Genomic DNA, 27,855 nt, shown 5'->3' with positions numbered 1-27,855 from the left:
AGATACATATTTCTTCTCATAAATCAGCGTATCACAGTCACCGACGCCCCACCTGGACTCATCCGGCCCTCGTCTCACTGGTGGTGTGTAGCCCTCCTCTCCAAGATCTCGGAATGGGAATGTAATGACTTCTGTGACTCAAAAGTCCAGGAGTGGATTCTAGTCTCAGGCAGAGACGCAGCCAAACATTCAGACTAAGCCTTTGTGAATTTCCCCTCCCATCTCTCAGCTGCAAGTCTCACTGAGTTGACTTTCTTCCAAACAGGCTCTCACCTCATGGTAGCAAAGAAGACCCTCAGAAACTCCAAGCTAACATCCTACTAAAGTAGCAACCCCAGCCAAGAAGGTGTTCCAATTTCTCCCCCATCCTATTAAGAGTCCCAAGAATGAATCCCATTATTGTCCTTCCTGGCTTAGGTCGGTCACGTGGTCAGCCATGAGCCAATCACTCTGGCCAGGAGTCAGAATGTTCAGATCGGTCAGGCCTTGGTCACGCGCCCACCCCTGGACCTTGGGGATGTGGGTCAGCTTCACCTGAATTGTGTGGACACAGAACAGAGGAGGAGAAGCTTCCAAAGGAAAAATCAGGGCGATTTACACAAAAGGAAAAGCAGGAAAAACTGTCGATGCCCACCCTATATGTCCTGCTGGCTCACAGTGGCATAGCTGTACGTAGTTCAATGCACAGATCTGGGTCATACATACCTGCATCTGAAAGCTGCCTCCATCACTTTCCAGAACTTGGGCAAAGGTAATCTCACTGAGCATCAGTTTCCTCATCTGTAAAGTGGACAGAAAACAAGTTTCAGCTCACAGATTTATAAAGATGAGGAAAAATGCAAAAATAATAGGAAGTCTGTCACAAAACCAGTAATAATAATACAGTAGTTACTTTGAAAAAAATCTCCGTTCTCAATGTCCATAAATATCCTAGTTCCTGGCTTCTAGACGGGATTCTCTTGTCTTTCTCTGTCCTCTTTCTTCCTCAGTTATTTGATGTTTTGCCTTTTTTTTTTTCCTTGCAAAGAGTAAATACACACACACATACCCCCCCACATACACACTCACAAACACACGAGCCCAGCCCAAATAACCCACTCATATAAAATGGAGGAGGAAGGGAAGATCTGTGGAATTCATTTATATTCAGCTGTGAGCAGCCAGAGACTCGTGTAGTGGAAAATATGCAAAAGGCTTAAAGGAGGAAAGAAGATATTAAAATTGTAATTTTCCCAATCATATTGAGACATTTCGTTCAGCCCTAATGACAGGATGCATAGCACATCTGTCAAAAACTGTGCTGCATCTCCAAGCAGAAACTAAATAAATTGAGTTTCTGCTCAGTGACAGCATAGGCTGAGATTGCTGTCGGTTTTGTTCCACTTTTGTTTGGTTTTTTTTGCCTTTTTTTCTCTCCAAGCCATTTTGGTTTTGTTACCGTCTTTGTGAGATTTGCTCCTGTTTTCTCTCTGGTTCTTCTTTCTTCCACACAAGTGGGAAAGGACCTGAGTCTGCATGGACCACGAAAATCCACCGGACAGCTTCCAGAGGCTCCACATAGGTCGCAGGATACAGTATAAGGTCTAATGATCAGGCCCTGAGGGTTCCACCTGGACGCCAACTTCAGCAAAGACCCCATATCTACTCCTTTTTCTAGTGGCCGATGCAGGAGGCCAAGATCAATTAGGCAGAGAAAGGCTGTGATTTGGTGTCCCACGTGGTCTGTGGTTGAACTGATATTAGCTAGTGGTGGGCAAAAAACTGATGAAATCTATGGTCGATGGGTGAGAGAAGGGCACAGTTTCAAGGATAAATCTGGGCACCTCCTTGGGTCTGAAGAACCTAATTTAGTGGTGAGCTAATTTCCTAGGTTCCTAGGATTTCCACTGACATCAGTGGAGCCCCACTAATGCAAGATCAGCATCGGGGGCTTCTCGGCTGGATATCTTTTTTGTTGCTGTTTTGTTTATTTTTTTTTTGAAGCTTAATCAATTATAGAGCTATCTGGTGGGATCTATAGCTCCATGAGCTATATTTTATATATGGGTTTTGTTTTCTATTTTTTGGCCATGTGGGATCTGAGTTCCCTGACCAGGGATCGAACCCGCTACCCCTACATTGGGAGCGTGGAGTCTTAACCACTGGACCACCAGGGAAGTCCCATTGGCTGGATATCCTGATGGCACTCTACAATGCTGGTGCTCAGGTCATCTCACCCACATACCTTAAGGTGTGGCACTCCTTTCTGCCTTTCAGGGTAACACTAGGGCACCAGCCTCAGAGGGACAAGGGACGGCAAAGTCTAGAGATGTAATCAACACACTGAAATCGCACATCCTTGAATGGAGGGGGCATTCAAGAGCGGAAAACCTGAAAGTGAGTCAGAGGAACTTGGATCAATTAGATGCAAGGAAGAGATAGCTGAGGAACTCTTGAAAATATTTTCCAAGCCAGTGGCAAGAGAAGGAGCTTGGAGAGGGAGACGTGGGCCAGATCTGGAAGGATTCAAGCATCACCCTAGGCACACATGGGAGCCATGGAAAGGCGGAGAGCAGGGCAGTGATGATCAGAGTTGCATTTCAGAAGATCACGCAGGCTGTGGGGTAAAGAATGGATGGAGGGAGGGAAGAGTGGAAACAGTTGACAGAAGGCTCCTGCGGAAATCCAGAAAAGGGAGGGAGATGGGCAGATCGAAGACATTGGGAAGAGAATGGAGACAAGTCAACAGCTCCAAGAACTGTTCAAGAAATAGGATTAGAAAGAAAGACAGTTTTAGGCACAAGAGACAAGGGGTGAGCACCTAAAAACTTCCACCCTAAGAAGAGTTAGTCTAAGCTATTCTCCTACCTTTAGTTTATCTAACACAAGTTAGAAATCTTTTTTTTTTTTTTCCTTTAAATTGTGCTCATGGACCTATGGTATCCCTACATGTCTCCTGTCATCGTCCTTGTGCAGAATGCTTGATCTAGCAGCTCTGAAATCAGACTGCCAGGGTACGGTTGTATTATTCAGAGTCCTCATTAGAAGCATGTAGCGATTGGATGCATTTAATAGTTCTCTTTGATGATCTTAGTAGGTGAGAAGAATTAGTAGGTGAGAAGAATTAGGAGTCGTAGTAGTAGGTGAGAAGAATTAAAGGGATGCGATTTTGAAGGCTCCAGAACATTTAGCAAGCCAATGTCCTTATCCAAATTCAAAAGGATGTGATCTGAATGCAGCCCTTGGCAGTGGAGTCAGGAAGGCAAAGCTGTGATGGAGAGACACTGTTCTATGAAAGAAGAGAAAAAATACTTTCAGGAACTCAAAGCTTAGAGCTAATATTGAAGAAACACTGAATGGTCCCCAACCCTCTAGCGAAAAGCACACGTATCTGCCAGCCTGTGTCAAATACCAGCTAATCAACAATCCAAGTTGCTAATATTGTCCATCCAGTGGATCTTATCCAAACAGGCTGTCCTCAGGCTGAACAGGGCACAACTAAAGGAGTAACCAGGGTGGGTAAACTCACCACCCTAGAGTAAATTAAGAGCTCACTACTCAATCCAGATCACAAATGGAAATGTTCTACGTGGACATTGGCCATCCTTCGTGAGTAAGGTAACTGACCATCCCAGTGTGTCTGGGACTTTCAGGGCTAAAATAGGGAAAGTCCCAGGCAAAGTCGGACCCCTGAGCCCCACTTGGAGCTCACATCACCATTTTGAATGGTATCCTTTTCAATGGTGAGTTCAGAAAACATATTGACCAATGTGGGGTCCATGTTACTGGGAAGGAAAGAAACTCAATTTGCTCCCTTGCATCTATTCCATCCATCTTTTCCAGTGGAAAGGAAATTGGTACAGCTACAGCGGTGAGTGCATGCTCTGAAATCAGATGCAATGGGCTTAAATACTTGCTTTCCTCTATAAAATGGGAACATGCCTAACTCATGCCTCTGATGTTAGCAAATGTATGGCAACACAGTGCTGAACACGGTGCCCGGCTTGTAGTAAGTATTCAAATCCATGAGCTGTTTTTTATTATTAGAACTTTCCATCGAACCCCACCCCAACCCCAATCCTCTTGAAGGAACGCTACTTAGAGCTTCTAATCTCTCTCGGCATTTCCCATCTGACCTAGGCTTTGAGGAGCTTCTGTAATTCATCCTCCCTTCCCCGGGCCTTAACTGATAGAGTCCAGTTACCAGGTTCCTCTTTGCAAATTTGTAACTGAGAAGATCTAGAAAACCTTTGACTAAAGTGACTAACCTGACTGCATATGAAAGGAAAGCAGAACAATCGTGTCTTTCCCTAAGAAGGAATGGGTTATCTCTAGGGGGAAGGGAGTTTTCTAAGCCCCGAAGATGTTTGTTAACGGACACAATGTGTATCAAAAGCTTAACGAGATGATCCAAACAGGGCCACCGTCAAATTATTATCTCCTCCCTGAACAATGGCAGTGGCCTCCTACCTGGACTACTGCTTCTGCCTTTTGGCCCAAGAGTCTGTTCTCCACCCTGCAGCCAGAGGGATCTTTTTATTTATTTATTTATTTGGGCGGGGGGCGGGAGGGGGGGTGCTGTGCCACATGGCTTGCAGGATCTCTGGTTCCCAGACCAGGGACTGAACCCAGGCCACGGCAGTGAAAGCACCAAATGCTAAGCACTGGACTTAGGGAACTCCCCAAAGGGATCTTTCTTTTTTTTTTTTTGCTCTACGCGGGTCTCTCACTGGTGTGGCCTCTCCCGTTGCGGAACACAGGCTCCGGACGCGCAGGCTCAGCGGCCATGGCTCACGGGCCCAGCCGCTCCGCTGCATGTGGGATCCTCCCAGACCGGGGCACGAACCCGTGTCCCCTGCATCAGCAGGCGGACTCTCAACCACTGCGCCACCAGGGAAGCTCCCCAGAGGGATCTTTTAAAAATGTAAGGCAGCTTGCCCTGGTGTCCGTCATCAACAGGAGAAAGGATAAACTGGTATATCCAGGCAAAGAAATACTACCTCACAATAAACAACAAAAAAGTATTGGTCCAAATTCGAGCATGGGTGAATTTCAAATACATTCTGCTGTGTGAAAGAAGCCTTACACAAGACTACATACTGCATGATTCCATTTACATAAAGTTCTGGAATAGGCAAAACTCACATATGGTGAGAAAAATAAGAACGGTGGTTGCCTGGGGGCAGGCCAGGAGGGAGAGGTACAGCGATAATACTCTCTAGCTTGATAGCGGTTAGGGCTGCACAGGTATGTCAAAAATTGTCAAAATTCAAAGAATGACATGCTTAAGATTTGTGCATTTCACTGTATGTAAATTTTCTCTTTAAAAACAAATATTAAACTCTGCTTAGTGATATGCATGCCTAAATGTTTGGGGATGAGGTCACAGGATGTCTGCAAGTTATTTTTGATATGCAACAAAACAAAAAGAGGAATTGATAGATGGGTAGAGGGATGAATACAGGAGTAGACGTGTGATGAAGCCAACAGAGGAAAATGTGAAGTGTAGAATCCACTCGGTGGGTACATGGGTCCTCTCTACATAATTTTTCAACTTCTCTATATGCTTGAAATTTTTCATAATAAAAAATGGGGGAAATTCCCTGGTGGTCCAGTGGTTAGAACTCCAAGCTTTCGCTGCTGAGGGCCCGGGGTTCGATCCCTGGTAGGGGAGCTAAGATCCCACAAACTGTAGCAGTGTGGCTAAAAAAAATTTTTTTAATAAAAAATAAATTTTAAAAACGGGGTGAGGTGGGGAAGGGGAGTAGAAAGGGAGATATGTCACTCCTTTTTAAAATAGCTTCCCTGTTTTAGTCAGATGCAAAGCCACTGCACTTGCCCTAGCAGGGTCTACAGGATCTGGGCTCCTTCTGACTCCTAACTCTCTGGCCTCATTTCCTGCCACCATCTAAACAATCTGCAATGATGATTGAAGCTCTCGACCACTTTACTTCCAGCCACGGCAGCCTCCTTGTGCATCCTCCCACATACCAACCTTGTTCTGGTGTCAGAGCCTTTGCTCTTCTGTTCCTTCTGCCTGGAACACTGTTCCCCCATTTCACAAGCTCGATTCCCTGACTCGACTCCTGCAGTCTCTGTCCCCGTGTCACCTCCTGACTACTCAATATGAAACAGCACTTCCTCCCATCACTCTCCATCCCTTTACTTATTTTAGGTTTTTATCACCTGCTGGTACAATATTCATTTGTTTATTGCCTATCCCCGCTCCCCGCTCCCAGCAATATAGCCACTTTGCTTTGTTCCTTGTGGTATGTTGGCACCTAGAATGGTACCTGAAAGATGTTCCTTCAATACTCATTTAATAAACACGTGAATGAATGCATGTGATGCTGACACCACCAATAGTAATCTTAACTGAGTACTTGGTAAGTGCTGGCCCGGAGCTAAACCATTGACTCCCATGCTGTCAAATAGCCTATGGCTATTTTGACAACTGAGAAAAATCAGAGTTTGAAAGATTGATTTACCCAAAGACAAGGGTCAGGGCTGGAAAAATCCAACCTAGTTCTTCAGTTCCAAAGCCGAGAATCTTTCCACCTTGCCACAGGGCAGGGAGGGTCTAGAAGAGGGAGTCACATGGGAGAGAAGGTGTGAGCAGGTCGCCAGGACTACCCTAACTGCAGACGGAAAGACCCAGGTGCTGGACTTCCCTGGTGGTGCGGTAGCCCGTGCGCCACAACCACTGAGCCGGCACTCTATAGAGCCCGCGAGCTACAGCTACTGAGCCCATGTGCCACAACGACCTAAGCCCACGCGCCTAGAGCCTGTGCTCTGCAACAAGAGAAGCCACCGCAACGAGAAGCCCGTGCATCGCAAGGAAGAGTAGCCCCCGCTCGCCGCAACTAGAGAAAGCCCTCGTGCAGCAACAAAGACCCAACGCAGCCAAAAATAAATTAATTAATTAATTTTAAAAAAAGACCCAGGTGCCCACACATCCAAGGACATCACTCTTCTCCACTGCCAAACTTCCAATGACACCTGGTGCCCCCGGCCCCCAGTCTACCAGGATCAAATGGGCTGAACAGCATTACTACTGGGCTTCCAACTTGAGTGGCTCCGGTACCTCATGGTCTGTGTTTTTTTGGTTTTTTGGGTTGTTTTTTGGGTTTTGGTTTTTTTTTTGGCTGTGCCACGTGGCTTCCAGGATCTTAGTTCTCGCACCAGGGATTGAACCCAGGCCCCAGCAGTGAAAGAGCAGAGTCCTAACCACTGGACCGCCAGGAAAGTCCCTGGTCTGTGTTAATAAACTGCCTCTCAGTTGCAAAGATGACCTTAACTCCCACGTCAAACATCTTTCTTCTGTTTCCTCTTATACACAGGCTATAACTATTGACCTTAACACAGCATTTTTTTTAATAGTGCTGAAAAATGTTAGTTTTCTCCAAGGTTAACTAGTCCATATCAGATGATCAAGTTCAACATATGGGGGAAAAAATGTCAAGAACATTTGCAATTATTCACAGATAATCAGTCAGTGAATGGGCATTCAAGAAGGGAGGGGCACGTCAGTGTCAGTTGTTGCTACAAGTGTGTACTGAACACCTACTGTGTGCCAGGCATTGTATCACACACTAGGGGATGAGGAAGTGGGGAATGGAGTGTGTTCCCCGCAGAGCTCAGTCACTTCCTGTGTGACCTTGGCCAAGTTACTCAAGCACTCTGAAACTCGGTTGCCTCATCTGAAAAGTGGAGATAATTTCCCCTCCTTAAAAATGCTTTTATTGTGAGGAACACAGGAGACAATGTACATTACAGGGTCTAACACAGTGGCCAGAAGACAATAGCCCAGGAAAAACATGCTAGTTCTGTGCCCACGTCTCCCTCCCCTGCTCCCTCCCACTTCAAGGAGACCCTGAGACATACATGGGGAATTCTGAGGTCCGGGCAGACCAGGTTAAGCGCTCCAAGTGAGGAAGTGACCCACCGACTATTTAATTCTTTAATTCTATGCCTAGGAATAACTCACAAAGGAGGTATTTTTGTCCCCATGTTACAGATGGGAAAACTAAAGTTCAGAGAGAATAAGTAACTTGGCCAAGATAATACGGTTTTTAAGCGTTAGAAGCCTGCGGTTCTTGTCTTGTTCACCTCATGGTAGAGAGAGATGGATTCCAACCAGCTGCAGAAATCCAGACGGCTGCTTGGAGGATGTAGCCATGTCAAGAGTCCATTTTCACAGCATAAAGATCCGTTTTCCTCTAATACCAAACTCGGCATTCCTGAGGAGTCTGTGTCCTGGATTCCATAACCCAGAGCTTTGCCACTTTCCTTCCAGTTTTGGCTTTAGCCCAAGTGGACATCAGGACAAATTTCCTCCTCTGAACACAAGTAAAACATTCAGATTCACAGAGACCTCCACCCGACACCACCCATCCCCTTCCCCTGTTATCCCCATATCTAAAGAGATTTGAGAAAGATGCTGCCCGAAATCTCTTTGTGAACTCCCTCCCGCTGGTTCGTTATGTCAGACCTCCTTTTTTGTCTCTGACAGGGTTTTTTAAAAAGGAGAGGGGAAATCCAGCAGATACCAAGACGTCCTCCTCAGACTGGAGGACTGACCACCCTACCATTAAAAATACGCATGTTCTGGTTATCTACAATTACCTGTTTGTCTGGGAAGGCTTTTTTCTCTTTCTTCCATGTCCCCTAGCTGTGTATACAGGGAAGAGGACGGTGCTGAGCCGGTAAGATTTTTTTTTTTCCCTCCCTGTGTTTATCCACCAAAGAAAGTATTTTAAGTACTTTGTTTCCATTATGCTATTCTGAGCCCATTACTTGGTGGGGTGATTAAAGATGGCTTTTGGCAAGAGAAGAGAAAGCAAAGTGTTTGTTACTTAAATGACTGCTAGCCTTTCCCAGGCAGTCTTCAAAGGGGAAAACATAAACACATGGCATTCAAAATACATATTGGCTTGGTACTGGGAGCCCTGGAGGACATCTGGCCCTTCACCTTTGCCTGGACTCTGAGGAGCTGGGACAGGAGGCATGAAAAGGGCTCCTTCTAGGGCATCTTGAAGGCAACTGACCTCTCTGGGTCCTTCTATCTTCCTCCGCACCTGTGTGGTCCTTGATTCTTTCCCCTGGCTGGGGTCTTCTTGGGTTACTTCCCAACCCTTCCAATTGTGTTTGGATACAACCATGGACAAGACATATGGGCTCTCTACGTTTTCAGTTCACGGGGCTTAAAGTGTTCTGGCATGGTCTACAGGCCTTAATCAAAAGAATCCCACAAGCATGTTTCCAAGAGGTGATAAAGTTCACAATGGAGAAGGACGAGGCGTGTATTGGGCCTGGGAGTAGGAATCAGAATTTCTCTTGGGGTCAGGGAGGACTTCCTTTCATGTGCAAATCTGAAAGATAAGCCCAAACTGGGTAGGAAGGGGTCTCCTAAGCAAAGGCAGCGAGGAGAGAACAGGACTTTTTTTCAAAAAAGGGAAAGAAGGTGGGGTAGCTGGAATCCAGAGGACAAGGGCAAGGTGATGTAAACAGGTCAGAGAGGTCTTGAGTGCCCCTCCCCCCAGTATAACCACATGGCAGGTGCTACATACAAGGTAGTGAAAATAGGAGTGGGAGGAGGAAGCGTCAGCTAGAATAGAAGGGGCCAATCCCTGCTTGCTTATCTTAACAGCCAGGTGGCCTTTGGGCAAGATATTTCACTGCCGTAAGCCTCCATTTCCTCATCTGTCAAATGGGTATCATTTGCCCTACCTCGGAGGGAGTGTGGTACATAGTTGGAGCTTAACTTCAATGTTGCACTTTTCTTTTTTCACTGAGCATCTTGGGAGACTCGCATGAAGCCAAAAAACCCCATCTCTGATCGATGGCTCATTTGGATGAAGGCCCAAGACCTGTCAGTCCCACTGGCCAGGGGACCTCCCTGCAAGGTTGTTGTAATCACTTACCCTCCATCCCTCCAGTCAGAAGGCGCCTCTTCGAAGTCAACATCTGATCTCTCCCCGGGATCTTGGGGACATTACTATCTCCCTGGCCTATCTCCCAAACTACTGGGACAAGCCAAGGAGATAAAGGGTGGGTGAGGTTTTTAGAGGATTCCTGTTCCCCTCCCTGGGCTGGGGAGGAAATCTGCATCGGTCTAGATACGGTTACAAGTTGCACAAAAGCATTCTCCCTGAACTCACACCCTTAAGTCAAGGGCCTCTAGAATTCAAAATGGCACCTGCAAGTTCGGGCATGTCCAGGGCGCTGAAAACATCTGGGAATCTCTCTCTTCCGGAGCCAAGCGGGCAGCTTCAGAACTCCAACTGCTCAGGCAAAGTGAAAGCACAGGCTGGGGCAGCCCCCGTGCTTCCTCTGCTCTGACATCTTGGGCGCCAGCTCCACGCTGGGTGCTTTTCTCCACCCCTCTTCATTTCCTGGTCTCCACCATTCTGGGGGACAGGGATAAGCCTTCCCACTTTTGACAGATTTGATCAAGTGAGAAATTCAGCTACTTGCCCGGAGTCTCAGTTATGAAATGGAAAAGAGAACTCCTGATTCTGAACGCAACACAGGTCTTTAGTCTTCGATGCTGTCTGGACGGTTATTTAGCCACGCCCCCCCCTCCATCCAAAAATTAGATTACCTGGGACCCAAGGAGGCCCCCGAAGAATGCTCAGGTGGATGGAAGCCTCCAGGTGGGGGGTCTTTGCTTTGAATGTTGAAATTGGATTTCTAGAGACTCCCACCAGATCACTGACATCTTACATCCTTAGTCCTCTTCCAATCCCATCTCCTCTGCTAACCTCACTCGAGTTCTAGAAGGTACAACCACAGTCACCATAGTCGCGATTGGCCCCATTTATTAAGTACTCTCTAAGTGTTAGCTACGGACCCAAGCAACATGTATTTCCTCACGGTATGAATTTCAGCACCTGATAAACTGCTGTATCATCATCCCCATTTCACAGATGAGCAAAGTAAGGCTCAGAGCGGGGAAAGTCTTCACCCAAGGGCACAGCTGGTAAGTGGCAGAGTCAAATCTGAAATTCCAACTGGCTGATCCCCAGTTCTCAACCACCTCAACACTGCCTGCTTTTCTGCCTTCACACTTCGACAACGGTCAAAAAGACAGCACCAAAATCTAGTGAAATTCTGCCCGACGAACCCTGAGGCCCGACCCAGGTTCGCCTGTCCCTCTCCACCTCCGCCTCCAGGCATCAGGGTCCCCGCCTGTGGAATGAAGAGCCCCAAGGTATTGCTCAAATCCTGACAACATCAACTCAATGCAGAAGCAGCATCCCCCGCGTCCTCAACCCCATCGCACTTCTCAGTCCTCCTTAGGACCCTTCTCTCTTCATACGGAAAATGTGTGAGGGCTTCAACAACTCACTGTGTTTCTCTTGCAGACTTCCAAGGAGGAAAGAAGTTGCCTGAAGTCATAGCTGGGCTCCTTTGGGCCCCAGGGCAACACACCCTGGGCTTTCCCTCAGGCTATTCCCATTCTGGGAGCTTCACCTGGCCTTTTCCATGCCTGAAATTCTCCTTCATTGACTAGAGTCCAGATCCTGAGGTTGGAATCTGAGCCTTGCCCTCCAGGATTTAGCCCCATCTTGACTGTGAGCTTTGAGAAGGGGTAGACCTAAGCCTTTAGGGCCAGACAGAGCTGGATTCGCATCTCAGTACTGCCAGGAACCAGCTGCACTGTCCTTGTCCCTGTGAAAGACACTTAGGGGGTTCAACATGGATAAAGGTCCTACTGTGTGTTAGGAACTTTGTTACGGGGCACAGTGTTGAATAGAGAAACAAGATCCCTGCCATCTCAGAGCTTTCCTTCTAGCTGGAAAAGGGAGAGGGAAGCAAGTACATAGGAGATTTTCAGAGGTAAATAAAAGAAGGTAGAAGGATAGGAAATGGCGGGGGATCATATTCAATGCACAGCAAATGTCTTCCTAAGGAGAGAACATTTGATCAGGAAGACTACCGTATGAAGGACCAGGGAAAGAGCATGCAGGCAGAGGGAACAGCAAAGGAGCTTGCTGTGCTTCGAGGCCAAAATAAAGGTCAATGTGGCAGAAAGGGAGTGAACTTGAAGGACAGGAACGCAAGACAGGATTGGAGGATGTCAAGAGCCAGATGACAGAAGGCTTTGTAGATCATAAAACAGAGTTTGGATTTTATTTTAGAGCCATGGGGAGCCACTGGAGGGTTTTAAGAACTTTTTTCACTCTTTTACAAAAGAAACCGTCTTAAGGATCTGTCAGACTCTTCGTACCATTTTGCGATCCTGCTGGGCATTCCAGTTGCGCCACACCTTCGTCAATACTTGGCATGGGTGGTCTTTTTCATTTTAGCCATTGTGTTGGGTGTGTAGTGATACATTGTTACTGTTTTCATTTTTGTTTTCCTGATGACTAATGGTGTTGAGTACTTTTTTATGTGCTTTTTGATGGTTCATATATCTCCTTCTTTTGCCCCTTTTAAAATTGGGTCATTTGTCTTCTTATTAGTGAGTCATAGGACTTCTTTTAATATTCTGGATACATGTCCTTTGTCAGATAAATGATTTACAGATATTTTTTCCCAGACTATGATGTGCCTTTTCATTTTCTCAACAGGGTGTTTCAAAGAGCAGAAGTTTTAAATCTTGATAAAGTCCAATTTATCATTTTCTTTAATTTTACGGTTTATGCTTTTTGTGTCCTAAGAAATCTGTGCCCATCCCAAGGTCACAAAGATTTCCTAGTGTGTTCTCTTCTTCTAGAAGCTATATAATTTTAGCTCTTTGGTTTTGTTTTATCTTATATTGTTTACCTTAGGTTAGAAAGTTAAACATACACTTACCATACATCTCAGCAATTCAACTCTTAGATGTCTACCCAAGGCAAAGAGAATCTTATGTCCACAAAAAGACTTACACTTGATGTTCATATCAGCATTATTCATAATAGTCAGAAACTGGAAATAACCCAAATACCCATCCACAGGTGAATAGATACACAGTAGTACACCCATGTGATGGAATGCTACTCATCGATAAAAAGGAACCAAAGTTGATCCATACAACAACATAAATGGACCTCAAAAACGTGATCCCGAGCAAAAGAAACCAGACAAAAAAAGAGTCCACACTGGATGGTTCCATTAACATAAAACTCTAGAAATGATCAAGTTCTTCTACAGTGACAGAAAACAGATCAATGGTCACCTGGGGCCAGAAAGTATGGGTGGAGGTGGGCAGGCGACTGGGGAGGGACCGGAGGGAACTTTGGGGGTGAAGAAGAATGTTCCATATCTTGATTGGACTGGTGGTTACACGGCTGCATACATTTATCAAAAGTCATTGAACTGTACACTCGAGAGAGATGCGTTTTATCTTGCCTCAATAAAATGGAATTTTGAAAAATAGGAGCAAAACAGATGGAGAATATGTCCAGGGCGGGGACCAGGGAGGAGATTTAGGCCACTGAGTCATCCAGGTGAGACAGATGAAAGTGGCTTTGTCCAGGGTGGAAGAAGCAGGTGGTAGTATTTGCTGGTGTGGGTATTATTCTTATCATCTTGTTGTTGTTGTTGCTTTTTTGCCTCGTCTTACCATGAGCCAAGGACAGGCTCTCATCTGTAGATTAATGGACCATTTCCCCTTCTCCACTGCCGGCCCTCTTCTCTGCCCAGTCATCTCTCAAGGTTATCATGTGGAACAAAGATCTGACTTCCATCTGGACATTGCACAGCTGAGGCACACACTCAGGAAAACATGTCACTGGTCAAGGTAACTGCGAACACCTGTGATGTCACCCCCAGGCTCCCAGGCCCCTCCCCATTCTAAAAATGGCCTCCAGTCTTGCTCCCACCCCAAATCTATCTCTATAAACAGAAAGACTTGGTTTTTTTCTTTTTGCTAATGAAATTCCCTTGCATAAAATTCCTCAGTCACTCCCCATTTACCCTGAGAATAAATTTGAAATTCCCCACATGATCTGAGCCCAGCCAAACTCCATCTTCATCTCTCCCTGCTCCCTTCCCCAGGATAACACCTACTCAACCTTCAGAATTTAGCTTAGATGCCACTTCCTCTGGGAAGCCTTCTCGTCCTGCCCCTCAGGTGTGAGTCAGGTCTTCCTACTCAGTACCTTGAGAACATTCTTCCTAACTGTCATCATACCACTTAGCACAGTGCATTTTTATTTCCTGTTAACTTGTCTGTTGCCTCCAGATGCAAGGGGATATGCACAGGGGTTGGCACACTTGTGGTTCGTATTTGTTAAATGTTATGGACCATACAACCTTCAGTGCACAGAGGAAACCAGGATTAGAAGACACTACTGGCTGACTCCAGGGACTTGTTTTGTCTATTATCCCACACAGATGTTGGTGGAGGCACAAGAGTCTATCTGGACTAGCAGGCCCAGAAAGCCAGGGCCCAAGTATGCAGGAGCCTGGAATGGCAAATGTGCCTCCACTGTCCTCTCCCGTATCCATGGCAGACATTACTAATGGATCACAACACTCCTTCTCACTGATCCCAGGCTCAGCACAGGGCCACAGACAGTCTCCACCAATCGATCCAGCCCAGCACCTGACATGTAGTCTAAATACATGTGATCTCCTGTCCTACATCCCGTTTTAGCAGGAAAGGAGAATGAGGCTAGAGAGAGAACTGGTTTCCCAATACACATGTAAGTTCATGTGAAAACAGGGACAGGATCTCTCCTCTCCCAGTTCAGTACTGTTCTCCTACCCCTCCTGGCCTCTGGAGACCAGCTCCTCACGCCATGCGGTCAACCTACCCTCAGGATGTCTGGAGAAAGAAGTATATTTGTGAAATTAGACCAGGTGACTCATGGAAGGCTCTGAAGACAAGGATAACTTAGGATGGCCCAGGGGACTGTCTTTCCTTTTTTAAAGTTGTTCAGAGGCAACTCCAGCCTTTTTCTCTTTCCTGTGAGTCTAGCAAACTACCTGCATGTCACATGTTCCTCACCATCGTGGAAGTCCAATACCTGGGTACGTGGGCTGCAAACCCTTTAGGGATGAGCAGAATTTCCAAACTGAAAAATGGAAGACTTCCCAAGACACATGCTGAAACACAATGCCCCACTTTCTCCTTTTTCAAAAAGGAAATTTTTTATTTTGTGATCATTTTAGATTGGCAGACAAGTTGCAAAGACGGTACAAGAATCCCCCTTTGCTCTTTTTTGTTGTTGTTGTTGGCTTCACATGAGGCATGCAGGATCTTAATTCCCTGACCAGGGATCGAACCCATGCCCCCTGCAGTGGAAACGCAGAGTCTTAACCACTGCACCGCCAGGGAAGCCCCATCCCTGTTTACTCTTCACCCCGTTTCCCCTAACATTACCATCTTGCCTTACCGTGGGATGTTCCCCCAAATGAAGAAACTGACACTGGGACAGTATAATGAACTAAACTCCTGATTTTATTCAGAGTTCACCCATTTTTCTGTTCCAGGATCCAGTCCAGGAGACCCTGTTGCTTTGAGCACTTTCCCTTTTTGATAAATCCTTCCCTGGCTTTCTCCCTTTCTCCTGGCAGCTCATTCCCCCTGGCACTCAGAAACAGTCGTTTGCTTATTCCTTGACTCTGCTCTGATTCATTTCATGGATTATGGCTTGGGGGAAAGCTTCACCTGACTATTTCTAATATTGTAATCGACCCTTCTTCAGCACACTCATTTTTCCTCTTTCTGTTTCAAAGCCTAGCACACGTCATCAAAATGGCCACTGGCACTTCCGGGAAAACTTGGCACAGCATTTTACTGTATTTCTAAAAAAAAAAAAGTTCTGCTCTTTTTTTCCAGCCCCCCGACCCCAAACCTCGTCTGTTCTTTTATGACTAAGGATATTTATCTCCTTTCTGCTTTAGAAGTTTATGGGCTGCTTTTCCTTTGAATTCCAGGCCAAGGTCAGTAGCCTTTTGATTGTGATGTCACAGTGTGTTGCCTTGGTTACCACTGTGACATCATCAGACAAACCTGGAGGCCCTATGCAGGGGCGGGGAGAGGGTCTTTGAAACAAACTTGTCTCTTTCATCTGCCCTTTGTGAAGAAACTGCCGCTGCTTTTGGAAAAAAGTTTGGAGAAATTGTGAAAAGTTAAAGGGAAGAGGTTAATACGAAGATTTACTACCTCCCCCCAAAATGCCACAGACCCCTAAAAGTCAGGCCACAATCAAAGGCTGCAGACCTCTGAAGGGGAAAAAGCTAAAGGAACAAATGCATTCCTAGAAACCAGAACCCAGTATTTGTAAAAAGACCATCAGTTAGCCACAAGAAGAAACACACACACACACACACACACACACACACACACATGCACACACACACATGCACACATGCACATACACAGACACAAACTATCAACCAAATTGCCTCGAGATGGAATGTATTTCACGAGGTGTCTCTCGGTCTTTAATCTAATCTAATCTGTCTCTCCCTCGGCATAAAAGCAAAAGCAAAGAAAGGAATTACAAGCCAGGAATGCTTGGTTTAAAAGGCTTTTTAATAAAAGGAGAAAGGAAAAAGAACAAAAGCAGAGTGAACACTCAGCAGACAGTTTTCATGCCATTAAAACAGCATCTTGAAAAATGTTCATCTTTTTTTTTTTCCCCTTAGGGTCAGGGGAATGGAAGAAAAAAATGTGTTTTTATTGTGAACATGTGTCAGGAGGACTCTGTCGCATAAACTCGGTACCCACAATAAGTATATTTGTGTAGTAATTAACGTGAGATCAGAGACGCATGTTTTGCCAAAAGGCCATTGTCAGCATGGGGTATATTATGTGGGTCAATAATCTAGTTTTCCAAATGCGGTGTACATCCCTATTCATTATAATTAAGCACTCTGTCATCTAACGACAAAGCGAGCTAGAGTGACTCCCAGATGGGATTATACCTAAAACACAGTTTCCAAATGTTTCTTCTTGGCAAATTTTTTAAGGAAACTCTCTGCAGAAGGAATGTCAAGACATCTGTAATTAGATCTTGGAGAAAAGGGTGGAAGCGTGGGGGGGGCAGTTTTTGTTTTGTCTCTCCAAGAAACTCCATGTAATTCTCTGTCCTGGCTGTCAAGGGCCTTATCCATCAGAGGTCCTCGAGTCGTCTGTCTTGGCCTTCGCTGTCTCCTAGGGTCTCCAGGAACGCTCTTGCAATGTCAAGCACCCCCTCGGAAAGTTGACTGCAGCAGCTCTGAAGGCAGAAATGGCGGCGTCCAAACAGTCTCGGGCCAGGGCCGGGCTTCGAACCTGGTGAGATGCTGTTTCTGAGGGTTTCTGCTTTGTTACGGGTCTGGAGGTCTGATGAAGGAAGCAGGGTGGGGTGTGTTTTGTGGACCCCAGGGCTGCGCTTTGGGAGACACTTGTACAACGAGGACAACCCATTCATTTAAGCTTTTCGCTGGGGCCACAAGGAGGTGCGTGTATTGTGGAGCCGGGGTGCGTACCCCCATCCCGGTCTGATGTTGGACGTGGGTCTGCGTCTGTCTCTGGTTTTATATGTTGCGCATGAACATGCTTCCGCACGCCTGCGGGTCTCAGGCACGTGTTGTAAGCATGGGACGCCTCTCTGTGCATGCGATGGGAGCTCGGGGGGGCACCTCTGAGCTTGTCGCCGTGTGTCTTTCAGTGGCTCCTACGTGTCGCCCCACGCGTGGAGCCTCTATAACCTCCAAGTATCCTGCGTTCATCGTTCATCATACTCTCCTTTCCAACCAACAGGCTATCTGCAGACCTCTCAGCTCTTTATCACCCAAATACGGTCTTAGGGTGTTGGAAAAGCGAAACACATCATAAATCTCAAGGCTGGCTAGAACCTGGAGACTTTTAAAAAGAAAGAGGAAAGTGGGAGGGAGGCGGGAGGGAGGCGGGAGGGAGGCGGGAGGGGCGGGGGTGGCGAAGGGGGCATTTTGATGAAGCACTTCTCCCTGAATCCAACTTAGAAGCAATTTTCTCTTGGCACTACTAAGTGGGATCAATCCTAGTGTTTGGGGTTTCTCCTCTCCCCCAAGCCCCTCCCCTTCTCCATGCTAACAGTCAGGAACAGATGTGCCCCACTTTATAAATGCTGACCAGCTGGGGAGGCTGAAGCCAGCGTCCACAGGGCTTTTCCCAAATGCTGATGCCCGGGGAGGCCTCTGGGAGGAAGACTGGGGGTCTCTCAGACACATCTTGTGGCCTGCTTGTTTCCAGAAACTTCTTGGGGTTCCCTGAAAGGGGAGTGTTCAAGAAAATAGAGAATGCCTATAGCCTTTGTTTGCGGCATCCCCGTCGCTGTGTTGCTGTTCGTTAAGACCTGAAATGCCAGAAGGATAATAATCTGAGGTCCTCTGGACTGAGACGGGGCTGGTGTGGGTGACAAGGATTCAAGAAAGAGGTTCAAGGCCAAGGCTTCCCTTGAAATGGGTGAAAAGAGGGGAGCTTGATCGTTGCCCATGTAGATGATTTTTTTCCCCTCCAGACGATTAAAAGGCCCATTTGTTTTTAGAACTCTCAACCCGGCCTATTGGTTCATTTCACATATCAGTTTGAAGCGTGCTCCCCTCCGTAGGGCTGCTTAGAAAACACAAAGGCAGGAAATTCAATTCAACACAGGCCTGGTGACATCTCTGTGTGTGTGTGTGTGTGTGTGTGTGTGTGTGTGTGTGTGTGTGTGTGTGTGTGTGTGTGTGTGTGTTTGCACAGAGGCTGACAACGTGTTCTCAATCATATCATTGCCTTGTAGAGTTACTGTTTCTGCAGCTTTAGAAACAGCTGGAGGGATTCTATTAAGAATCGTTTAAATATAGCTGCTCATGAGCCGTCCGCTACGGGGTTTGGGAAGGAGATGAAACCTGTCCCATTTGGATTGTTTTCCTGACAGTCTTCTCCCATTCTCCAAATGTGTTCACTTAGTATGTTACCCCCTCAACACACACGCTTTTTGATTCAGGTGTAAAATGCGTAGAGAAAAGCACATACATCATAAGTGTACCCAGCATGTAGATTTAAAAACGAAACAGACATCCCCAGAAGTCCCCGTGGTGCCCCTTTCCAATCTCTGTCTGACCCCCACTCTCAAAAGAGCCACCACTGGGACTTCCCTGGTGGTCCAGCGGTAAAGAATGTGCCTTACAAGGCAGAGGACGCGGGTTCGATCCCCGGTCCGGGAACTAAGATCCCACGTGCCGCGGAGCAGCTAAGCCCCCGCGCCACAGCTACTGAGCCCACGTGCTCTGGACCCCGCGCGCCACAACTAGAAAGAGAAAACCCCCACGCCACGACTAGAGAGAAGCCCACGCACCACAACGAAGATCCCGCGTGCCACAACTAAGACTCGACGCAGCCAAAAAGATAAATTAAATAAATAAATAATAAATCTTAAAAAAAAAAAAAAGGGCAACCACTATCCTGTTTAGCTCTGCCTGGTTTTGTACTTTGTATAAATGGAATCTCACAGTATCACACTTCAGGATATGGCTTCTATAGTTCAAAATGAAGTGTGTTAAGATGCACCCCTGTTGTTCTCTGCATTTGTAGATCAATGGCTTTCAACCGGGCAACTGTACGCCTACAGGGGACTCTGGGCTGTGTCTGGAGACATTTTTGGTTGTCAGCAGTGGGGTGCAGCTAGTGGGATGCCGCTCGCACCCTGCAAGGCACAGGGCAGCCTCCCACAACAGAGGATCATCTGGCCCAGAAGGCCAACGGGGATGAGGTCAAAACCCCCAGCCTAGAGCAATCGCTCTCGTGGCCGGTCTTGGATTCCTCGGAAACACCATTTTTAAAGCTTCCTGGATCCTCACCCAAGCACAGAGGAGTTAGCCTAAACTAAACTCCAAGTTCAAAGCTTTGACTCAGAGGCCGGTTTACTGACCTCTAGTTCTATGGCCAAGGTCGGGGCAGGGAGGGTAGTGAGGGATTGGGGTGGAGACAGGGAAACACAGAAGGCTTGTCCCCAAGGATGTCTGAGTCTTGCCCGGCGAAGAATTCAACCTTAGAAGGTCTTAACCAGCCACCCGTGCTTCTTTGGCAAAAGCAGGGGAAGGAAATGACAGAAAAGTTCTGACGAACAGAGCCACACCGCTGCACACAGACATAAACAGACAACCGCACAAGTCCAAACATATACCCCCCACGGCTCTGAACACACACGCACGCACGCACGCACGCACAGACACAATTCACCAGCAGGCCCACGCTCAGAGAAAAAAAGCCTGAGGTTGTTTTTAAAGGGACCCCTCTCCAAGTCCAGCTGCTTAAAGAAATAGTTGGGTAGTAAGGGGCAGGGGGATAAAATGGAAGACTGGGATTGACACATACACACTACTATACATAAAATAGATAACTAATAAGGACCTACTGTATAGCACAGGGAACTCCACTCAGTACACTGTAATGGCCTATATGGGAAAAGAATCTAAAAAAGAGTGGATATATGTATATGTATAACTGATTCACTTTGCTGTACCCCTGAAACTAACACTACATTGTAAATCAACTCTATCCCAATACAAAAAAAATTTTTAATAAATTTATTTATTTATTTTTGGCTGTGTTGGGTCCTCGTTGCTGCACGCGGGTTTTCTTAAAGTTGCGGCGAGTGGGGGCTACTCTTCATTGTGGTGTGCGGGCTTCTCACAGCGCTGGCTTCTCTTGTTGTGGAGCACCAGCTCTAGGCGCATGGGCTTCAGGAGTTGTGGCGTGTGGGCTCAGTAGTTGTGGCTTGCAGGCTCTCCAGCACAGGCTCAGTAATTGTTGTGCACGGGCTCAGTAGTTGTGGCATGTGGGCTCAGTAGTTGTGGCACGCAGGCTCAGTAGTTGTGGCTCGCGGGCTCTAGAGCGCAGGCTCAGTAGTTGTAGTGCACGGGCTTAGTTGCTCCACGGCATGTGGGATCTTCCCGGACCAGGGCTCGAACCCGTGGTCCCTGCATTGGCAGGCGGATTCTTAACCACTGTGCCACCAGGGAAGCCCCAAAAATTTTTTTAAAAAAAGAAAAGAAATAGTTAAGATGACTGCATTCAAGGAAACCTAGCCAAGGCAGGGACCTCGTCTATCTATCGCTTGGGCCTTAGCTAGGTTTCTTAGCCTCAGCACTATTGCTGTTTTGAACTGGATAATTCCTTGTTGCAGAAGCTGTCTTGAGCATTTCAAGATGGTTCGTGGCATCTCTGGCCTCTACACTAGAGGCACCCCATGTTGTGGCCACTGAAGGTGTGTCTAGATACTGCACAATGTCCTGTAGGGACATTGGCCCCAGCTGAGAACCCCTGATGTATCCCAGTGCTGGACTCACAGAAGCAGCCCCTAGATGAAATGTTTGTTGACTGAATGAGTGAACCATTCCCATTCTTTCCTGAAAATAAGTGAACGCCCGTGGAAACTCAGATGACCTCTCCTCTTCGGCAATCACATATATACCTAGAGATAAAAACACAGGCAAACAGGGAATTCCCTTGCGGTCCAGGGGTTAGGACTCCGCCCTCCTACTACAGGGGGCCCGGGTTCGATCCCTGGTTGGGGAACTAAGATCCTGCAAGCCACATGGAGAAGCCAAAAAAAAATATTTTTTTTCTTTAATTAAAAAAAAAAAATAGACAAACAGAGATGGCCCTGGGCTCCCTTTTAGGCCAGAGATCCTGGTCTCCGAGGTTCAGGGCCGGGCAGGATAGTAAGGGGTTCTGCCGGGGTAGGGGACTTCACTGACATCATGACAGCCCTTGAAGGAGTGGCCCCCAGAGAGACGCCTAAGCCACATGTGCTCTGTTTGACTGAGGGACATTAATGCACTTTTCCGGACCCTGATTGGGTTTTAATTGTGTTTGGAATATTGCGCTTCTCCACACACCAGCTGAATTCGCTGTTGCATTCAGAATTGTCTTCACTCTTCCCTTCTCTTTTCTCTGGCTTGTCTGCGGAGTTGCAGTTGGTGGGGGTAAGGAGGGGTGATCTGGACCAGAAAGTGCATCTGCGGAATTTTCCACACGCAAAGGTGAGCCCATCTGAGGCTTCCTTTGCGCTCTGAACTTTCCAGGGACACATGGGTCTGCATACAGGCTGGGAAGTGGGACTTCAGGCAGACTTAAGTGTAGGTATCTACTGTTTGCATGTAAAAGACAGTACTTAAGGATTATACATTCATTCAGTGAACATTCTCCAAGTCCCAGGCACTGAAGATGCAGAGATAAAAGATGTTTCTCATCTTGTAGTAGCAAGAGATAGAGTAACAGTTCATCTGTCATTTACTTTGTAAATATTCACTCAAAGCATCCTCAAAATAACCCTCTGTAGGTAGGTCCCATTATTCCTCCCAACTTACAAGCTCCCACAACAAAGAACTGTCAGGCCCCAATGTCAATAGCTCCGGGCTAGAGGGTTGGAGTTCTAACCCCTGTGCTTCCGCCCGGGGCTGTGTTTAGGGTGTCCTAGGGACACACTCAGCCAACCAGAGGAGCCCCGACCAGCGCTCTGGAATGGACCCATGACAGGCATCTCAAAGTGAGGACACAGTCATTGTCATGGATAAGGGTGTAACCACGCTGGCTTAAGTCCAAATCTTCACTGTGCCCTTTTAAGTTAGGTGACCTTGGGTGAGTTACTTAGCCTCAGTATCCTCATCTGTTATATGGGTATATTAATCCTTCCCTCATAGAGGTGTTTTGATGATTATAACCGGAATAAAGAACCCCACGCTGTGCTGAAAACATCATAAGCACTCGGTCCAGGTAAGCTATTATCCAGCAGGATGAGAAGGATATATCCCAGGCAGGCAGAAGAGATCTAAAAGCTGCTTCAAGTCAGGGAGACATTGCATATAAAGGTCCTCAGTAAACATCAGTGCTATGAGCATGTTAGTTGTTATCTTCAAAACCTGGATTGACCCCTGAGTCCACTGAGGTTTATGAGAGGTTCTGCTAAAAGGCTGGACTGGTTGACCTCTCAAAACCAGGATGACCCCACTCTGAGAGGAATCACCCAATTTTGCCAATAATATTCACCCAGTTGACTTCACTGTGACGGCTTGTGTGTTTAGTCCAATAGCCTACAGCCTTCCAGCAAGGAGTCAGTGTCTCTCCCTCAGTAAAGAGCGTAGGTCGCACTTAACCAGCTGTTAATGATCTCTGAGCCAGAAGTGATCTTATTTCTTCTTCTTAATATAATAAATGCATAATTTCATATGCATTCATAAGCATTTTCTCTACTCCATAACCCTGGGCTCAATCCTGGCCCCGCATCGTGCTTTGTGTGTTATCTTGGACGGATCACCAACCTTTTCTGACCTCACTTTTCTGTCTGTAAAATTGGGTTTCACTGTATCTACCTCCAGCACTTTTAAAATCCATCACCAAATTCTTTGACACTCATCTCATCCAAATACGTATCTGTGTCCCTTCCCCTTGAATCTGGGTCGTCTGTGACTGTTTCAACGAATAGACCATGGCAGAAATAGTGCTGTACACTTTTAAGATGGGTCACAAAAGGCGATACAGCTTCTGACTTGTCTGCCGGAACACTTGGTCCTGGAGCCCTGAGCCACTGTGTTAAGGCCACCCTGAGGCGGCCACGTTGGGAGGAATCCCAGGCCACACGCAGAGGCCTGTGTAGGTGCTCTGACTGGCAATCAGAATCTTCGAGTCATACCAGCCTCAATCCTTCGGAGGATGTAAAGGAGCCTTCAGATAATTCTGGTCCCCAGCCATTAAGTCACCACGTCATCGAGCCTTCCCAACCGAGCCCTCTGTATAGACCTCACGGAGCAGAGACAAGCTATTCCCACTGAATCCTGGCTTAATTCCTGACAGCAGGAGCTGTGAGTGGTTTTACGCTGCTAAATGTGAGGGTGATTTGTTACACAGCAAGAATAACAGAGCGCTATATCGAATGACCGTTGCAAGGGTTAAGTTCGCTCGTACATGTCAAATGCCCTCCCTCGGGGCCATGGCACAGAATAGGCTCTCAAAGAACGTTAACTCTTCTTCTTTTCATACTTTTGTCTTTACATCCACCACCCCCCACCCCACCCCTTGCCCCCAGTTTTAGTTGACAAATAAACCTGGGAGAATAGGTTCCTCTAGCTATTTCCATCCTGTCTAGACCATGGACTCACTATGGTAAACAAAATCGTGAAATGATCATAACAGATCCAGATCTGGCTTTAAGCTGCAGATTCACAGCAAACCTGATCATAGACTCTCCACACAACGTTAGATTTCACCTATCTCAGGGTCTTTGGGGTTGCAGAGTGAAAAAAATCCTCCCAAGAGAAACTGGAGTGTGGTCCAGCTCAAAGGTATCCCATGATACCTAGTCACAAAGCAGAGTTCTCAGAGATGCAGCATCTTGATGCCACAGGGTGTCTCCTCTTGGGCGACGTGTCCCAAATCAAGAGTCAGCCACAGGTCACTGAAGAAACGCCCCCCGGAAGAATCCCACTCAGGGCATTCTTTGCCGGCTCTGCTTCTATCAGATCTGTGGAATCACTAGGGTTAAAAAGATGCCCCACTGTCCTCCGTCTATTTGGGTTTAATGAGCATGAATGATGCCAAGCTCTCTGCTGGAGGCTGGGAATTCAGAGAAGGAATTCCTGGCCCCAGCACTGCGGAGCCCAGCACTGAATCCATTTTCACACGAGCAAGTCCTTCAAATAACCCAGCACTTGAGAGCATCTTGCTAACATAGGCAAAGTTAAGGGAAAAGCCAAGTCCGGCATGGGGGAGTCTAAGTGTGTCTCCCAAACCAAGAGGCCAGACAGAAAGGAGAAGAGCTGGGAGCGCGGATCGGAGATGTAAGGGTCAGGTGAAATACAGAAAGTCAGAGTAAATAGGGTCGGGAATGGGTAAGTAGAGGCAATGCCCCAGAACAGGCCTAGCTATGGGTGAAAATGTCTTGGCTGCCCTAACCACTAGTTAACTAATCCAACAGCCATTTCCCAGCTTTTTCCCTTCCTACCTCCTATAACAGGGTCTAAAAAAGAAAAGATTCACTTCCCTGGCCTCTTGGTAGCTAAAGCAGTCCATGTGGCACAGTTTGGGCCAATAAAATGTAAGCAGAGGTCTGTTGGGAGGATTTGGGGGAGAGTTTCAATTTCTCATCAAGGAGAAATGCTCAAGAGGAAAGCCTTCTGGTGCCACCCCTTTCTCCTTCCTGTCTTAATGCAGATGTGATGCCTGGAGCTGAGGCAGCCATATTTGAAAATGAGGAAGACAGGCACGAGAAAAAAAGGCCAAATGCTAAGGACAGTGGAGTGATAAAAGACAAAGCCAGATCCTGATGACCTCATAAGGCAGCTGGATCAATGTCAGCGGCAGCCCACCTCTGGACTCCTCATCCTGTGAGAAAGAAAAACAAAAAAACCCAAAAACTCTCTCCTTGTTTAAATCACTGTTAGTCGGGCTTTCTGCTACTAAAGGTCTTCTTAGGGGATTCAAATTTCTGTCTTGCTATACAGTTATTGGTGGGCGTGGTGCACCTTTGTTTGTTGGGCTGTGGGCGGGACACACATCCCACCTGATAAAGTGTTTGCAACACATCGGATAATCCCCGAGGTCTTTGTGAACAATTGGAAATGATCTAACTGCCCAGCTGCAGGGGATGTATTAGCTAAACCTTGGTGCATCCTTATAATGGAACACAAGTCCACCCCGAAGAAATAATGGTGTAGAGACAAATTTATTGGCAGGGAGAAGCCCATTCTATGTTAAGTTTTTTTTTTTTTTTTTGGCTGCGTTGGGTCTTTGATACCGTGCGTGGGCTTTTCTCTAGTTGTGGCGAGCGGGGGCTACTCTTCATTGCAGTGCGGGGCTTCTCATTGCGGTGTCTTCTCTTGTTGCAGAGCACAGGCTGTAGGCACGCGGGCTTCAGTAGTTGTGGCGCACGGGCTTAGCTGCTCTGTGGCATGTGGGATCTTCCCGGACCGGGGCTCGAACCCATGTCCCCTGCATTGGCAGACGGATTCTTAATCACTGTGCCACCAGGGAAGTCCCTATGTTAAGATTTTTTTAAAGCAGGGTATCAAACAATATGAGAAAAGGTATCTAGAAAGATATTCTCCTGAAGGTAGATAGTGGTTGCAATCTGAGTTTTTGTTGTTGGTGGTGGTTTTGTTATTTTCCATATTATTTGAATATTTTACAATAGGTACATATAGTTTTTGCCAATAAAAACTGTCATTAGCAGCATACGCGATAACTTATTTTCATCTAAAACGCATGTACCATACCCAGAAGACTGGAAAGATATACAGTAAAATATGAATACGTAGCCCCATGGGGTGGGATTACAGGTCATTTTTTTTCCTTATCTGCCTTTTCTACTTTTTTTCAATAATGAGTATATATTACTTGTTTAATTTTTCAAGTTTTGTTTTTGAAGAGCTACTCCTCTCATTATGTTTGCCAAAGCCTCAAAACCTCCCCTTGGGAAATATTTTAATCCAATCAAGATCTTCTGGCCCTGGCAACAAACTCCAGGACTGGTGTACTGTGATTTTAAATAACTAGCAGGATGTAAAATTAGGAGACGGTTGAGTCCCCAATTTCTGGTCATTGTCAACTTTCCTAAAGAACTCCCTGAATTGCTTAATCCAACCCGTTGTATTGCATTTAAACTCCCAAAGCAAAAGACAGAGTGATAAGAGGAAAATCCCACCTCCTGATACCGCAGATAAGAAATTCCCCTTCCCTTCTCCTTGAAGATAAATCATGCTGACCCACCCTCCATGGATTCCCTTCTTGCAAGAAGAGTCATAAAAATATGGCAGGCCAAAGCATTTGGAGAAGGATGACGGAATGACAGAATGACAGAAAAATATACGATCAACTTAGCAGAGGTGGCCGTCAGTTTGGGGGCTCTCCAGAGTTCAAGCATGACCGTAAAAGACCTCAGCATCCCAATGGCTCCCCCAGGAGAAAGAGATCTCCCTCCAAATCCAGCCTGTCACCTAACATCGGTGAGCGAGAGTGCCCCGGGGGGGGGCAGGAATTGGTTTATCTGTGCTTGAAATAGCCAAAGACGGAAGGAGGAAGACCAGAGGGGTAGACAGAGGGGGCCTTCTCTAACGATTTAGGGCTCGGATCTCCCCCCAAAAGTCCCTCTGGTGCCCTAGGGGTCCCGGAAAAGTCAGCCCAGAGAAGGCAAACATGGAAAATAAAACTCCCCAGGCTTGGGGTGGGAAAGAATCTGGAGGGTCCAGTTGCCGCTGTCTTGCAGAACCTACACACGGCCCACAACATGCACGACCTCTGGTTCACATCAGCGCTGCCGCTCAGAAGGAGGAAGCTCACTTCACCCTGCCCAGGCCTCCCCATCCTGGGGAAGATTCGAAGCCACTGGCTTCGTGGCCGGTGTGGCTTCCATTAACCCAGAGGTTGGCGCTGAGGACTTCTCGAAAAGTTGAGCATCGAACGTACTGAATCATGAGAAACCGAGAGCTCAGGCCAGCCCGGCGACCTTTAAAGCAAGATAATATTAGTCAAAAAGAACACAGTTATGGAGCCATTAAGACAAACAGGACCGTTCAATTCCCACGGCAGACGACAGTCTGCGGAGACTTGGAGACCGGGCTCCCCTCACCCCCTCCCCTGCTTCCTCCAGCCGGGCCAAGCACACTTCTTTCGTCCCTTCCCAGATAAACAGCAAGGATGATGCTATGTGGCGGGGTGGGGAGATGCAATCGCTTAAGAGAGCATTTTCCATAATGAGATCCTTGTATGGCCAAGGATTTACAGCATCAAAGCCAATGTTCATCTTCGTTTCCTGCCTACTGCTATGGACGCCAATAACTATCAATACCCCCTCCCCAGAATCAACCGGGATCCTGAAATGTACCAGATCATGCAAAAGGCTGTGTGTGTGTGTGTATACACACGCACACTCACCCCTTTATTCTCTTCATCCTTCAACTTCTGCATTGCCCCAAGTTTTGCATGGAAAT

General features: G+C 46.9%; 1 long non-coding RNA gene across 1 annotated transcript in view; it reads right to left on the bottom strand.

Annotated features, from left to right (window-relative positions):
* Positions 1–27,855, bottom strand: part of LOC309970345 — a 121,144-nt gene that overhangs the window by 78,950 nt on the left and 14,339 nt on the right. Inside the window, exon 3 of the long non-coding RNA XR_014326681.1 lies at positions 706–780. This is a non-coding gene — a long non-coding RNA (uncharacterized lncRNA). The remainder of the gene's footprint in view (positions 1–705; positions 781–27,855) is intronic.

This window comes from Leucopleurus acutus, assembly GCF_964270905.1.
Source record: "Leucopleurus acutus genome assembly, chromosome: 13".
NCBI classification, from domain to species: Eukaryota; Metazoa; Chordata; class Mammalia; order Artiodactyla; family Delphinidae; genus Leucopleurus; species Leucopleurus acutus.
The sequence above is the reverse complement of the archived record's forward strand: the minus strand, read 5'-3'. Positions and strand labels throughout refer to the sequence as shown.